This window comes from Thamnophis elegans, chromosome 6 (genome assembly GCF_009769535.1).
Source record: "Thamnophis elegans isolate rThaEle1 chromosome 6, rThaEle1.pri, whole genome shotgun sequence".
Classification (NCBI taxonomy): Eukaryota; Metazoa; Chordata; class Lepidosauria; order Squamata; family Colubridae; genus Thamnophis; species Thamnophis elegans.
Genome location: NC_045546.1, coordinates 31,615,377 through 31,629,118, shown reverse-complemented (window position 1 = coordinate 31,629,118; position 13,742 = coordinate 31,615,377). Strand labels below are relative to the sequence as shown.

At 36.3% G+C, this 13,742-nt stretch overlaps 1 protein-coding gene across 1 annotated transcript in view; it reads left to right on the top strand.

The window, feature by feature from the left end:
* The first annotated feature begins 2,256 nt into the window (after nt 1-2,256).
* Nucleotides 2,257-13,742, top strand: part of COL8A1 (collagen type VIII alpha 1 chain) — a 35,557-nt gene continuing 24,071 nt past the window's right edge. Inside the window, exons 1-2 of the mRNA XM_032219253.1 lie at nt 2,257-2,364; nt 7,942-8,040. The gene's annotated coding sequence lies outside the window, so the exon portion shown is untranslated. The remainder of the gene's footprint in view (nt 2,365-7,941; nt 8,041-13,742) is intronic.

The following is a 13,742-nucleotide window of genomic DNA, read 5'->3' as shown; positions in this document are numbered from 1 at the left end:
TTGTGTGGTAATTAGTTGTTCATGGCTTTCAGTAGTAAAAATCGTTGGTAACAAAATCCTGGTAAAAATCGTATGTAACGTAATGCATTAATGTATGAATAGCTATCTAAGGGCTGCAATATCAGTTCAGTTGCCAAAGTTTAATAAGAACTTGTGCTTCCCTGCTTCTCTAACTGCCATAATTCTTGGCTCCTTAATCATTTATATTACTAATATGCAGGATGGAAATGGTCTTAGAACAAAGGTGGGATTCATTCAGTGGTGGTATTCGGCAGGTTCTGACCAGTTCTGGAGAACTGGTAGCGAAAATTTCGAGTAGTTCAGAGAATTGGTAAATATCACTTCTGACTGGCCCCGCCCCCATCTATTCTCTCCCTCCTTAGTCCCAGGTGATCAGGAGAGAATAGGGATTTTGCAGTAACTTTCCCCTCGAATGGGCTAGGAATGGAGATTTTACAGTATCCTTCTTCTACCATGCCTACCAACCCATGCCTACCAATCCACATCATGCCCACCAAACCATGCCCACAGAAGTGGAAGTAAAAAAATGGAATCCCACCATTGGATTCATTCTAAGGGCACTGTAGGTCAGTGATTTAAAGTTCAACTATTTTAGTTTCTTATTCCTTGCCTGTAGCCAACTTTGCAGATTCATTTTGATTATATTCATCTCTCACTACAATTCTTTGAAGCAAAGCATCTAGTTGTGGGATTTGGTTTATATTTATCCAAATATTGTAATTCAGAGGAGGATTTATATGCAGTCAACATCAGGAACTCCCCGCAATTCATCATCTGAAGAATGGAATATTTTCTGTAACTTTGGATGCTCTAAGACTGTAAGAAATTGTGCAGCTATTGTCTCTTTTCATAGCAGGGTTTTTTTCTTTTTGCTTTTGTTTTGTTTATCAAACTTTACTTTCCTTTTTTTTATTCTGAAAATAAAGAAGGGTTATCAAATGTGATGTTATATATGACATTAATATTAATAAACATGTCTTTCATAGATAATAAAATCCACATCAAATGGATAGGATGTCAAGATAGGATGTCTGGGTTCTTACAACAATAGAATACTTTAAGTCAGGGGAAAGGCAAATTAAAGGGTGTACTGTAGTATGTAATATTGTGCATATTCCTAAAAGCTATGTTTTTTAATATGTAAAATATGATTGAGCAAGCCAGCATCTTGAATGGAAATCTGAAGAAATAAAATATGGCTCCTCCTCTTTTGCCAGGTTTCAGAATAAACAAAGACTGTTATGGCTATTTCAGAGGATCAGTGTATTTTGGGTGTAGCTAATGAGAACGCTTTTCAGCAAACTTGGCTGCTGCTCTTATATTTAAACATCTAACTATGCAATTTGTTTTTAGAATAACAGATTTTTAACTTTTAGATCATTTAAAACTGAATAAAAATAAAGGAATAAATTGGTGTATGTCTTTCTCTCTCTCTCTCTCTGCGTGTATAAGAACTGTGCATGGCAGAACAGATATATACTGTATTTTTTGGAGTATAAGGCACATCAAAGTATAAGACGTACCAAGATTTTGAAGAGGCAAATTAAAAAACAGTTTTTGCACTCAGTAGACCTCCCAAAAATGACCCATTTTTCACCAAAACGGGCCCATTTTTATCAAAAAAGGGGCATGCATACCCTTTAGGGGGGCTGTAGAGTGCTCCTGGGAGCTGAGAGGGAAAAAGCAAAAAAAACCCAGTTTTTCGCTCATTTTTGCACTTTCCAGCCCCCAGGAGCACTCTGGAAGCCTCCTAAAGGCTATGCACAGCCATTTTTGCAAAGGGGGCAGGGTTTCGGGAGGCAAAAATGCTGTATTCAGTGTATAAGATGCACCCAGATTTTCACCCTCTTTTTTGACGAGAAAAGGTGGATCTTATACTCTGAAAAATACGGTATATTTCTCAAACACTGCCTGGATAAGCCCCCCACAGTTTTCTTGACAAGCTTTTTCAAAAGTGGTTTGCCATTGCATTTTTTCTAGAGAGAATGATTGACTCAAGGTCATCCAGCTGGCTTTGTGCCTAAGAGAGAGGACTAGAACTCACAGTGTCCCAAGTTTTAGTCTAATGCCTACACCAAATGTCTCTCAAACAAAATACATGCATACATATACACTTATAGTACAAAATAACAATGGAAACTAATATTCTGTAAATTCATGATTTAAGATAGTACTATACAAATAATAAACAAGTAGTGCAACAAAACTCTGTCCTTCTTTTTCTCTTTCAGGTTGTCCATGCTATGTAATGTAAATCAAGCTCAAGTCAAGCTCCATTGCATGTGATTACATTGATCCATCCATATTGTTTTCTAGCAGAGTGCCAGTGGGAAGGGTAAGCAGGTAAAAATGCAATGTGCATGTACTATAATCAATCCTGTCTAGGACTTGAAGATTAACCATGATTGCCTAAGTGCTGTCTTTACAAATAGTTTATACCATGAGAACAAATGCAATTGAAATATGGAACAAACAAATGTTAACTACTACTATTCAACTACTGTGCTTCCCCTAAAATAAGACTGTGTCTTATTTTATTTTAGGTTTATTTTTGGGGTGTCCTATTTTTTCCCCATGTACAGGAGGCTCACTTTTTCTGCTTGGTCAAGATGGGGAGAGCACACGGTGCACCACTGCCACCACCATGAGGCAGGGAGTGGAGCTGCCCCACACACACTGCACCAGCTTACCTCAGGGGCCCCACAGACAGGCCATCCACTGGCCAACACTTGCTTTGCCTCATGGCCACAGGCTTATATTAACCACACACATTAAAACATGCTAGGTCTTATTTTCAGGATAAGTTTTATGTTCGGGGAAACACGGTATTAGTTTTTGGAATGGACAATTCTAGCAATTATTTGCTACAATTCTCTATATTTGAATCTTTCAATGCAGCCATTCACAGTCATGTTTGCTCCTAGTATTATAATATTTTGTAGTGTGATGTATGTTTAAATTATGAATGCTGAATAAATACTATGCAAAAATAAGGTGTGAAAGCTTGAGGCTAAGATTACTTCTTGCAAATACAAAAATTTTGATTGCATATGGCAGGAAATGGTTCCACATTAAAGCAATGGGTGAAATGATATTTGGTAAGCACAATTAGCAATTGGTGAGTAGGAATGGACTTTATGAACTGAATTAAAAGATTATTGAAATTAATTAAAAGAACGGTTGCAGAAAACCATCAGTTTGAAACATTAAGAATTGGTATTACTTACAGAATATTGGATGCAATTAATTTCTGGGTTCAATTTGAGATGCTGATTATCTCCTTTAAAGCTCTAAATGACATCGGGCCAGGTTATTTTAGGGACTGCTGCTCCCTGAGGGTATCTACCAATCCTACCAAGTGAGAGAGGATGTTTGTGCTCCATAGCCCTTCCATTCAATGTTGCCATCTGGTGGGACCTTGAAGACAACCTTTTCTATGGATGTACCAGCTCTTTGAAACAACCTGTACTCTGAGATTCAGAGACCTCCCCACCTAGAGGCGGATTAAGGCTCACTGGTGCCCTAAGCACTGACAAATCTTGGTGCCCCCCCTCCTTTGTACATACTGTACAAATCTTCATTGGGTTTTTTCCTATCTCAACTACAGGCCTGATGCCTGGTGCTCTAAGCACGTGCTTAGTCTGCTTAATGGTTAATATACCACAGCCCCCACCCTATTGGGTTGCAGAAGGCTATGAAAACTAGGCTCTTCAAGCCAGGCATTGCACTGTGGAAGTGAAAAACGTACATGTAGAGTCAGTGATATGTTGTGGTATTCTGATGAAATAAATGATAATGTTATGGGAGTTGGGAGTTATATTTAATTAGGGTGGTTGTTGTAAATCACCCAATATGGACTAGAAGACCTCTAAGGTGCCTTTCAATTCTGTTATTCTGTTCTGTTCTGTCATACTTAAGAAATAAGTTTAATAAATCAATAAACTTAAATAAACACACTTTCAAAACTTAAATAAAATTTAAGAAGAAAGAGCAAGGAAAAAAAGGCAGGATACCCCAGTAGCATGAGCTACCTAAAGAAACATTGCAGGATTTTTTCCTTCACCAGAAAAATTCCAAATGTTTAAATCATTGCACTGATCCAAATAAGTGTGCAAAATATGGGTACTATTATTATAAGCTCTAAATATCTGCTGATTTTAAACAGTGATTTAAACAAGGTATACAAAATTTTGCAGTCTAGTTCAGTTTTTATGCAATTAAAAAATGGGATTGTCCTGCTAACTCTTTATAGCCTGAATTATTTCCAAAATTGTCGGTCAAAGTTTCCATCCCAAGCAAACATTGTTTTCTCTCTGAACAGTTCAATTTAGACAAGGAACCTATTGTATTGTGTTGTATTAAACACAACTGTTTTAATGATTAAATGCGTCACTTTTAGAAATTGCTAGCATTTTTTATTTGCCAGATTATTTTATTAATTGTGAATACGACCCAACAGAGTTTAAACAGTTTACTAAGCTGCTACGAATGTCATTTTATCTACAAGCTACATAATTGCAGACAGTCCATCTGTTATTTGTGTCAATTTGTTATTGTTTGACTAACTGATGAACATAGTGTTCTCAGACAGCAATCCTAAAGTTCCTAGTAATGTGGTGGGACATAGTTTTGAGTACTGGCCTGCACAAAATTCAATTCGTACTTGCAGAAATCACTGTGTGCTCGTGCTCCTGAATCTGAGAAATAAAATGAAGAAAGAGCTAATACTAGGAAGATAACCCCCTCATTGAAGAAACAATTCTGTGTTAAATAATAAATCTTTGCAGACTATTTAAATGAACTGATAGTTTGTTGGCAATTTACTTAAAGCTGTAATCATGATTTCATGACAATAAGGGAAGCAGCGAGAAGTATAATGTTTTTCTAGAAACAGAATATCATATGGAAGAAATAACAATTGTCCCTAATCTAGCTTCTGGGAGGTGAGGTGAATGAATGCTCAGATTTTGAATAAGCTAGTGCAGAGCCAAAAGTAAGCAAACAAGCCTTCCCTCTAAGATGATTCAGAAATGAATACAAACTTCCTTGTGGAATTAGTTTGACCATGCTGAACTGGTTGCAAAGTATTTCTACTTAGATCCAATTGAAATAAAAGTAAAAATTTAAACAAGACATACTACTTTCAGTGGGAATAATATTTACCAAGTTAGTTAACCTAATAAATTGCTTTTAAAAGAAATAATAATGATGCTAGGACAGCGATGGCGAACCTTTTTTGGCTTGCTTGCCATAAGGGGGGGAGCGCAGGGGAATTGTGCGTGGGTGTGCCACACCCATAATGCAATGTGTGACCCCCACCAATGTGCATGCACGCATGAGAGGCACTCCCCCCCCCCCATTTTTGCATGCTTTTTCACCTTCCCCAGGCTTCCAGTTTGCTCGTAGGGTCGTTTTTAGTCCCCCGGAGCCTTCAGAGAAGCCTCCTGAAGGTCCCTGAAGCCTCCAGAGGATTTAAACCGACCCTACGAGCAAACTGGAAGCCTGTTTCCAAACTTCTGGTTTGCCCATAAGACTGGTTTTTTTGCACTCCAGAGGCTTCAGGGAAGTTCCTGAAGCCTCTGGAGAGCCTCCGGGAGATACGCAGAAGGCTCTTTTCACCCTCCCAAGGCTCCTATAAAGCCTCTGGAGCCTGGGGGAGGTGAAAAATGGCTTTTAAAAAGGCTGAACTCAGCTGGCCAGTGCGTGCATGCACGCTGGCCAGCTGACAGGGCAACGCCTCACATGCCCTGATAAATGGCTCCGCATGCCATTTGTGGCACGCGTGCCATATGTTTGCCACCCCGGTGCTAGGAGATGCAACAATCTCCTTGTATTTGTTGCCCCGTGATATTCTTTGATTTTTAAAAACCATCATTTGTTTGATGTAGTTGGATGTATTTAATATTGCAAGTAAGAGGCCAAATCTCACTGGGATTCAGTTCTGAGGAGAAATGTTTAAAATCTGTTTATATTATTTGTACATAGTACAATTGTGAATGAAGACTGGCTTAACTGGCTGTCTCATCAGCTGCAAAGTACACAGTGACATTAAATCATTACATTGGAAATTTAAAAAAAAACTAACAGACTCAAAGAAATGTAGCATTTGTATCTCTGGCTGGGTCTGCATAGTGTGATGAACTATAGTGTAATATGTTTGGGTTTGTCTTTGGATTTGTATGTGTTTTATAAATCACACTTTACAGTTTAACAAAGTTGAACTAAAGAAGTTAAGTAAAGAATGAACAAAATGAATGTTTTGTTCTCTGACTGACCAAAACTTTTATATCAGTTACAGTATGTGAAATAGTAGACAGGATTCTAATTAAATAATCCTCCTGGGTATCCTTCTTATCAGTCTGACATTCATTTTCTGAACTTAGTATAAATAAGGTCTTCCATTGGACAGAATACACAATTGCAGATATTTTTCTGGATTAAGAAAACCTCACATACGCACAGTAGTGGCCAGTAGATCAGAGTAATATTTCATTATTACATGCAATAAAACAGCACAATTTTTCTAGTATACTTGTCCCTTTTACTGTTACAATGCTCCACAACTTTGTATAAGCTACAGAACATAACAAGAAATATACTAACTCTGAGGAGATGAGTACCATGTTTTCTTAGGATTATGTGGTACAATTCTTCTTGTGCTCTAGGAAACATCAGGATCTCTTACAACAGGCACTGAAACATGGAGGTCTTTTCAGTGACTCCATATGCTTCTAAGATGTCTCTGCATTCCTTCTTGGAAGGATCCCTATCATCAAGATGTCCTTGATAAATGCAAAAGGAAATATGACCACTCAAGACAATCATCATCTAATGTGACTGAATGTTGGGCTTCCTTTCTGTAAGATATGAAGCCATCATAACAGTTTTTTCTAAATACTTTTATGTAATTTTTTAATGTCAGTTTTACTTTTTAGATAGTACTTAAGACTGTTGCCCTTTATACATAAGTGTGTTAGTGTAATTATATTCAATATGATTTCTTTCTTCATAAGTTTCAGTAAACTAATATTGAAGATAATTTACACATAGACATTTTTACAACAGTTTTTACATGCAAACTTAATATAGTTCCTTCTATAAATCTCTATGTCTACTGTTTTTATGTGTCTACTGCTTTTCTTTTGCAGAAAGCAAAAGAAAGATAATTGTTTAAGTTTGAAATCTGACAAGTTCTTTCCTGCAAAATAATACCATTATGGACATCAACAGAAGTCTAAGATTAGAAATACATAGAATCTGGAGGCATCAATTAATCTATTTTCTTAATTTGAATAAAATAGGGTATATAAAAAAGTGAATATTTATAAAAAAAACTACATTATTGAGTGCATTATAAAGATGTATTATATAAGTTGATAACAACAGGGTATGCTGGGCATGCATAAAAACTATATCTTTAGGAAAAGTGTCATTTAACAATCTATTTTTTAATCTTAAAAATCTAAAAAATGGTTTACTCTTTAACATCCTTCAGCATACACAATGAGGGGGCTCTAAGAGGCAAAATACCAGTTGGAGATGTGCAAATGAAGACCTGTACTTTTGTACATGCTTTTGATATCAATATTTGTGAACACTTTATTGTGAACACAAAGGCTAATCATGGTTGCTAATGCTGGTGACAATTTAAGTGCAAAGATGTGCTATCCCAATGTTGACCTTTCAGAACACATTTTAAATACAAAACCTCTATATGGGTTTCTTGAGCTTTGGAAGGCTTTTTCCAAATCAAAATGTTGATTTTAATATGTTGTGATCTGATCTCTATATTTCTTAATAGTTGTGATAATTTTTTCCACTTTATCTTAATAATTTTATCAATTTCTGGTTGGACATTCTAATGTTTTAAAATTGACCATAATTTTGATTCCTAATTTTCAATTTCTTTTTTTTTTAAAGGTAGTGGTGATTTTTTAAAAAAGCTTTTCCTTGCTTATCAGAATCTAACAAAAGAAAATCCTACTGCACTGATCCACATCATTTCACCAAAGTTCTAAAGTAAGTATATGCAAACTTTAAAATATAAAGTGTAAATATAATTGGAAACTTATGAACAAATATAAGATGATTTCTATACCTTTCAAATGCTGATATTTGACCCGAGCCTCTTCCTATTAAGATATCATAGGGGATTGTAAATAGATATGCTCAGCCTATTCGATGTAGTGCCTTTTTAGGACAGAGAGTTCTGGAGCAGAATATTAATTTGAATACTACCACTATCATTACCAGGCACAACATTTTACTCCCAAACAAATATAAAGAAAATTTAATGAAATAGTTCATTGCTCCAAAGGCTTTTAGAGTCTTCATTACATCTTCAAAACATAAAACATGAAAATAATTCTGCTTGTTTAGATCTCATTAGAAATATATCTGTGCACGTGCGCTCACTACCATGGAAAAGTGAGAATTAATATCATTATGATAAACAACTTCAAAGTAGCTAAAAACATATATGTCACATATAAAGTAAATTTGCAGACATGAATGAATAGGCTCAGATTATAAGAAAGAATTTTGACTAAGCTTTGAAAAAAGCTTAAAATAATGTAGGGCAGTGGTCCCCAACCCCTGGTCCGCGGACCGGTGCCGGACCGTGGAGTACCTGGCACCGGGCCGCGCAGCGGCCGGGGGCCATGATCGCTGCAGTGGCCGGGGAACATGATCGCTGCAGCGCAAAGGCTCCTGGGCCGTCGCGAACAACGCCCCCACACCCCTGCGCGCGCTCAGCGGGCCACGGTAAAATTATCAAAGGCTGACTGGTCCGCGGCGATAAAAAGGTTGGGGACCACTGATGTAGGGGACTGGAGGCTAAAATATATAAAGACTATAAAATGGAATTGGCTTGTCTAGTTTAATAAAAAGGACTAGGGGTGACGTGATAGTAATATCTCAGGTTTGCCACCAGAAGAGGGAACCAAGCTATTCTCCAAAGTACCTGAAGACAGGACAAGAAGCAATGGAATAAAACTAATCATATTTATATAAATATCATTTAGCTAAATGGGTAAAGAGACCATATATGATTTAAGTCTCCTTTTTAAAAAGAATCTGTTCCTGAATTATAAATAGTTTATTTCATGAGCCATAGTTTTTGAGATTGGATGAATCATTGTGCTTTTTATGTAGAACAGAAGAAGCAGTATCAAAAAACCATAATTCCTTTTTTAAAACTTTTAATTGGAAAATTTTAAATAAGTAGACATTAGCTCATAGTGTCCGCAGTCTTTAACTGGTCCTAAGTGAGATTTTTGGAAGAAACATTTATATACTTCCTGTATTCTGTATCACAGACAGAAAGAGAGAGGGAGAACTAGAATATCTTGGAAGAAAAATGCAGATAATTTTCTTTTGAGATGCATTTCCTGCTTAATTATATGAAGTCAGGCCTAAATACCAAGTAAATTCAATGCACCTTACTCCGAATAAGTGACATGAGCTATAGATTTTATGTCAAAAACTCAATCTTTTGTAAATTAAAACTGAAGAAGTTTACAAATAATAACAGAAAACAAAATAAACCTTAGGCAAAAAATAAACACCAGTGACCATGAAGGGTCCTTGATGCAAACAATCAACCAATGGAACAGCTTGCCTTCGGAAGTTGTGCGGGCTTCATCACTTGAGACTTTCAAGAAAAGATTGGACTGCCATTTGTCATAAATGGTGTAGGGGCTCCTGCTTGAGCAGGGGTGGGAGTTGGGCTAGATGACCTATAAAGTCCCTTCCAACTCTATTAAACAGTTAATCTGTGCTCTCTGAGATAGGTTGTTTTCTTGCAAACATGTCATTAGCCAAACTAAATAATATCACCAGTGCTAAGGACCATTTCAAGTCCAGTGACCATATAACTTCATCCTGTTGCCATAGAAAGGAGTTCCAGGAGTTAAATTACAATAATTTGTTTGGTTTTCTCCAAGTGCATTATCACATTGTCAAAGCTTCTCCTTCTTAATTCATGAAAAACAGTTTAAAAGCTTTTTATTTTTTTATTTTATGCCCACCATAGACTTCTTATACAGAGAGACAGAGAGAGAGGAGGGAGGGAGGGAGGGAGGGAGGGAGGGAGGGAGGGAGGGAGAGAGAGAGAGAGAGAGAGAGAGAGAGAGAGAGAGAGAGAGAGAGAGAGAGAAAGAAGAAGAAGTGGGATTCCCTCCCCTTCCCTACTGGTTCACAAATGTGAGCAAACGTGCCACGTCTGTCACACTGCCTTCTGTGCATGCGCAGTGCTCACACATTACGTCAGGGCAGGTGGGCAGAGCCTCCCGCAGCTGCTGCCTCCTGCAGCCACCGCTATTGATTCATGCAAACCAGAGAGAATCAGCTGAATACTGTGTGTGTGTGTGTGTGTGTGTGTGTGTATGTGTGTAGCATAACAATAGAAGTCCACAGAATACTAAATAAAGAGAAAAAAATTATGAAAGCAAAATAAAACAGTCATAATAAAGAGATGAAACAAAGATAAGAAGTCAATAGTTAACATATAACCAATTACAGAACCAATAAAATGGATGCCAATATGCCTCACCCAAAACACTTTCCATAATTTTTGTTCTGTTTTTAAATGTTTTTTCAAACATGTGGAAAGTCATATATATATATATATATATATATATATATATATATATATATATATATATATATATATATATATATCACGACAGAAACCCAATATTTTTTTGTTATATTTGTGTTTTTTTATTTGTGCTGATAAAGTTTTATATATATATATATATATATATATATATATATATATATATATATATATATATATATATATATATTACTGTTTGGATGAAGAGACATCCATTTGACTACGGTAGAAGCCAGTAGTGGGTTGCCAATTTTTTCATTACTCGTCCAGGCGGGTGACCGGAGCCTCCTGCTGCCACTACTACCGGTTCACCCGAACTGGAAGCAACCCATCTCTGGTAGAAGCTAATTGTAGAAACTGATAATTTACACAACTGCAATCAAGTGACTAATATAACTGACATAGCAAACCACTTAAAAGAAAATTTCAACTTTATACTACCGCAGGGCAGGCTGCCATAGAAAAAATCCAAAGGAAACCTCTCGAGGGCCTGTTAGGATTTAATAAGGATAAGCTTTGAAAGCCTGAATCAAAAACTCATTCCTTCATAGACACATCTCTGGAATGAGAAAAATATGTCTATTAAAGTCAGCCTTAAGAAATTGAGAACATGCTGTTGATAGGAATTTATCCCCAAACCAAATCTTATATAGTAAGATCTATCTTCTAATCTTCCAAAGTTCTTTTAGCATTTTGGCTTAATATTCTCTGCCAAGTGCATTTGTATCCAATCAAAATTCTGATCTTTAACCAAAAGCAACAGTGGATTTGTCTCTGCCAAAAACAGGAGACTGCTCTTTTTGGATTTCCTGCATGTAAATCCTACCAACTTCCCTCAGAAGCAGACATTGCTATGTTGTGTTTGATAAACAACTACAAGGGTGCGTTAAAACACCCATCTCCAATTTAGTGCCCTCCAGATGTATTGGACAGAAACTCTTATCATTTGTCAACAGATGGCTTAAGAATTATGGGCACCAAACTCCAACCCAACCTCTGCTAAAGGTGTAAAAGGCCGCAGTGGAAGTTGACAGGCAAGGAGAAATTAATTAAGAAATAAAGCTCTCTGAAAATAAGCGTTGTGGCAAAATTAGGATGGTTTAACAGTTCTTAAAAGCCTAACATTTTTAATAAAACCTCTATCATGTGAAAATATTAGTCTGTGAAGGATTTAGATTTTCTATTGAAACAATGAAGTATTTTAAGAATGTGTTTGTATGAGTCTCCATTTTTCCTGTCTGTGTTGGATTCCTTTGCTGCGATCCAGGGTAGAACTGGACCTACTTTACATTATTAAATGGCTATAAAGGTGGGAAAATACATGTTGTGGGAAAATACATGTTTTAGAAATCATTGAAACTAGAGGAAAAAGAAATACATTTCCAGTATGTTACAAATAAAGAACTATTTGTGATGCGCACTCCTGTTTCAACCACAAAATGAAGAGAAATATTTATGGGAAACTCAAGGGTACTTGTTTCAACATGTTGGTTTTAATTAAGATATAATAAGGACACAAATTTGTCTGTTTGGGTTTCAACTATTGATGTTTTTTTCATAATCTCGGATGGATAGGACCATAGCTCAGTCATGGTGTATAGTTGCATGGAGAAGTCCCTGGGTTCAATGAACTGTACTTAATAGTTTCAAAACAACAATAACAACAAAAACAAATAGTAGAAAAGATTTTTGCATAGAACTGGACAATAATGAATTTTCAAACCAACTTCATTAAATGTGTGTATGCAAATATATATTAAATAACTTATGTAACATTGCAGTCATGAAGTTAACTTTAGACCAATCTTAAAGTTGGTTTAGAAATCTCAGTTAATATAGAAAGTCATGTCAATCTGAAATCAGAGTGAATGTAATCCTAAAAGAAAATATTTAATTATAAATGGCTGATTTACACAAATCTTTCTGTTGTCTGGATTTCTACGAGTAAAATCTCATGACGTAAGATAGAAGAGTGTTCCAGGCTGATATTCATCAGATTTAAATTTGAAAAAAAGAAGTTTGAAACTTCCAATCTATGGAATGATCTTTGAATTTATGTCAAATTTCTAAGCATAGTTTATTTCTTAACCCCAAGATTATGTTTGACTCAAAACTCAAGAATTTGAATGAAGCCTAATAATGCCTTGTAACATGAATTTTGGACAAAAAAGGCAGTAATAGTAGTGCCTGCCTTGATGGAACTTTCTCTCTATGACAAACAGCAATGTTCTCCCTTGAACTTGCTCATGAACTTAGAGGTGACAGTTTAAAGAAAAGAGCTCAAAGTTTACTTAAGCAGTTTCTTTCATTCCTCACTTTTTTTTTTTTTTTGAGAAATGTCGCTAAATAAGTAATGGCCAAGAAAAGATCCTGGCTAAGAGCCTGAGTAATGATGTCTAAGTATGCATCATGGGTAGTGAGCAAAGTTCACAGTTTTCAGTGAAAGGTCGTCAGGAATTCATGCATTCTTAGCATCCTTCTTCAATCAAGAGGAATGCCTCAGACTTAAAGCCTGATATATCTACTCCAAAGCTCAGACAGAATAGGGAGGATAAAGCAGATGACAGACGTATGAAAAGTCTTTTTTTATGGTCTGTATCATCGCAGCCAGTCAAACAATTATATCGACAGAAACACCAAGGGACCATTTGTTTTTATTTCAATACTTTATTTAGCCATTTGAAAGGCACTTTGAATGGTTTAAAATGTCTTCCTTCTTCTTTCTAGAAACCCTTTAAAAGCTGTAAATCAACAAATGCATTTAACATGCAGCATAGTGGCAAGGCTGCTGTGATTTAAATGAGTTTAAAATGCAAAAGTACATATTTCATAAAATGTTTATGAGGCTGGATTTCCCAAACAAGAGAATGGGGCAGGGGGATTGAAAGGAATATAAGGCCTATTATCTTCCTTGGCTAAGAAAGAGAGATACGTAAGTACCACTACCCCAGAGTCAGACACAAATGGGCATGGGAAACCTTTACCTTTAATCTGAAGACGAGTTTCTGGACTTTCTTAGGGCTACCAAATCTGGACTGCAAAACACTAGACTTTTAGGTAGTAACAGAAAAATACAGAAATTGTAACCCTCGGCTACCAGCTA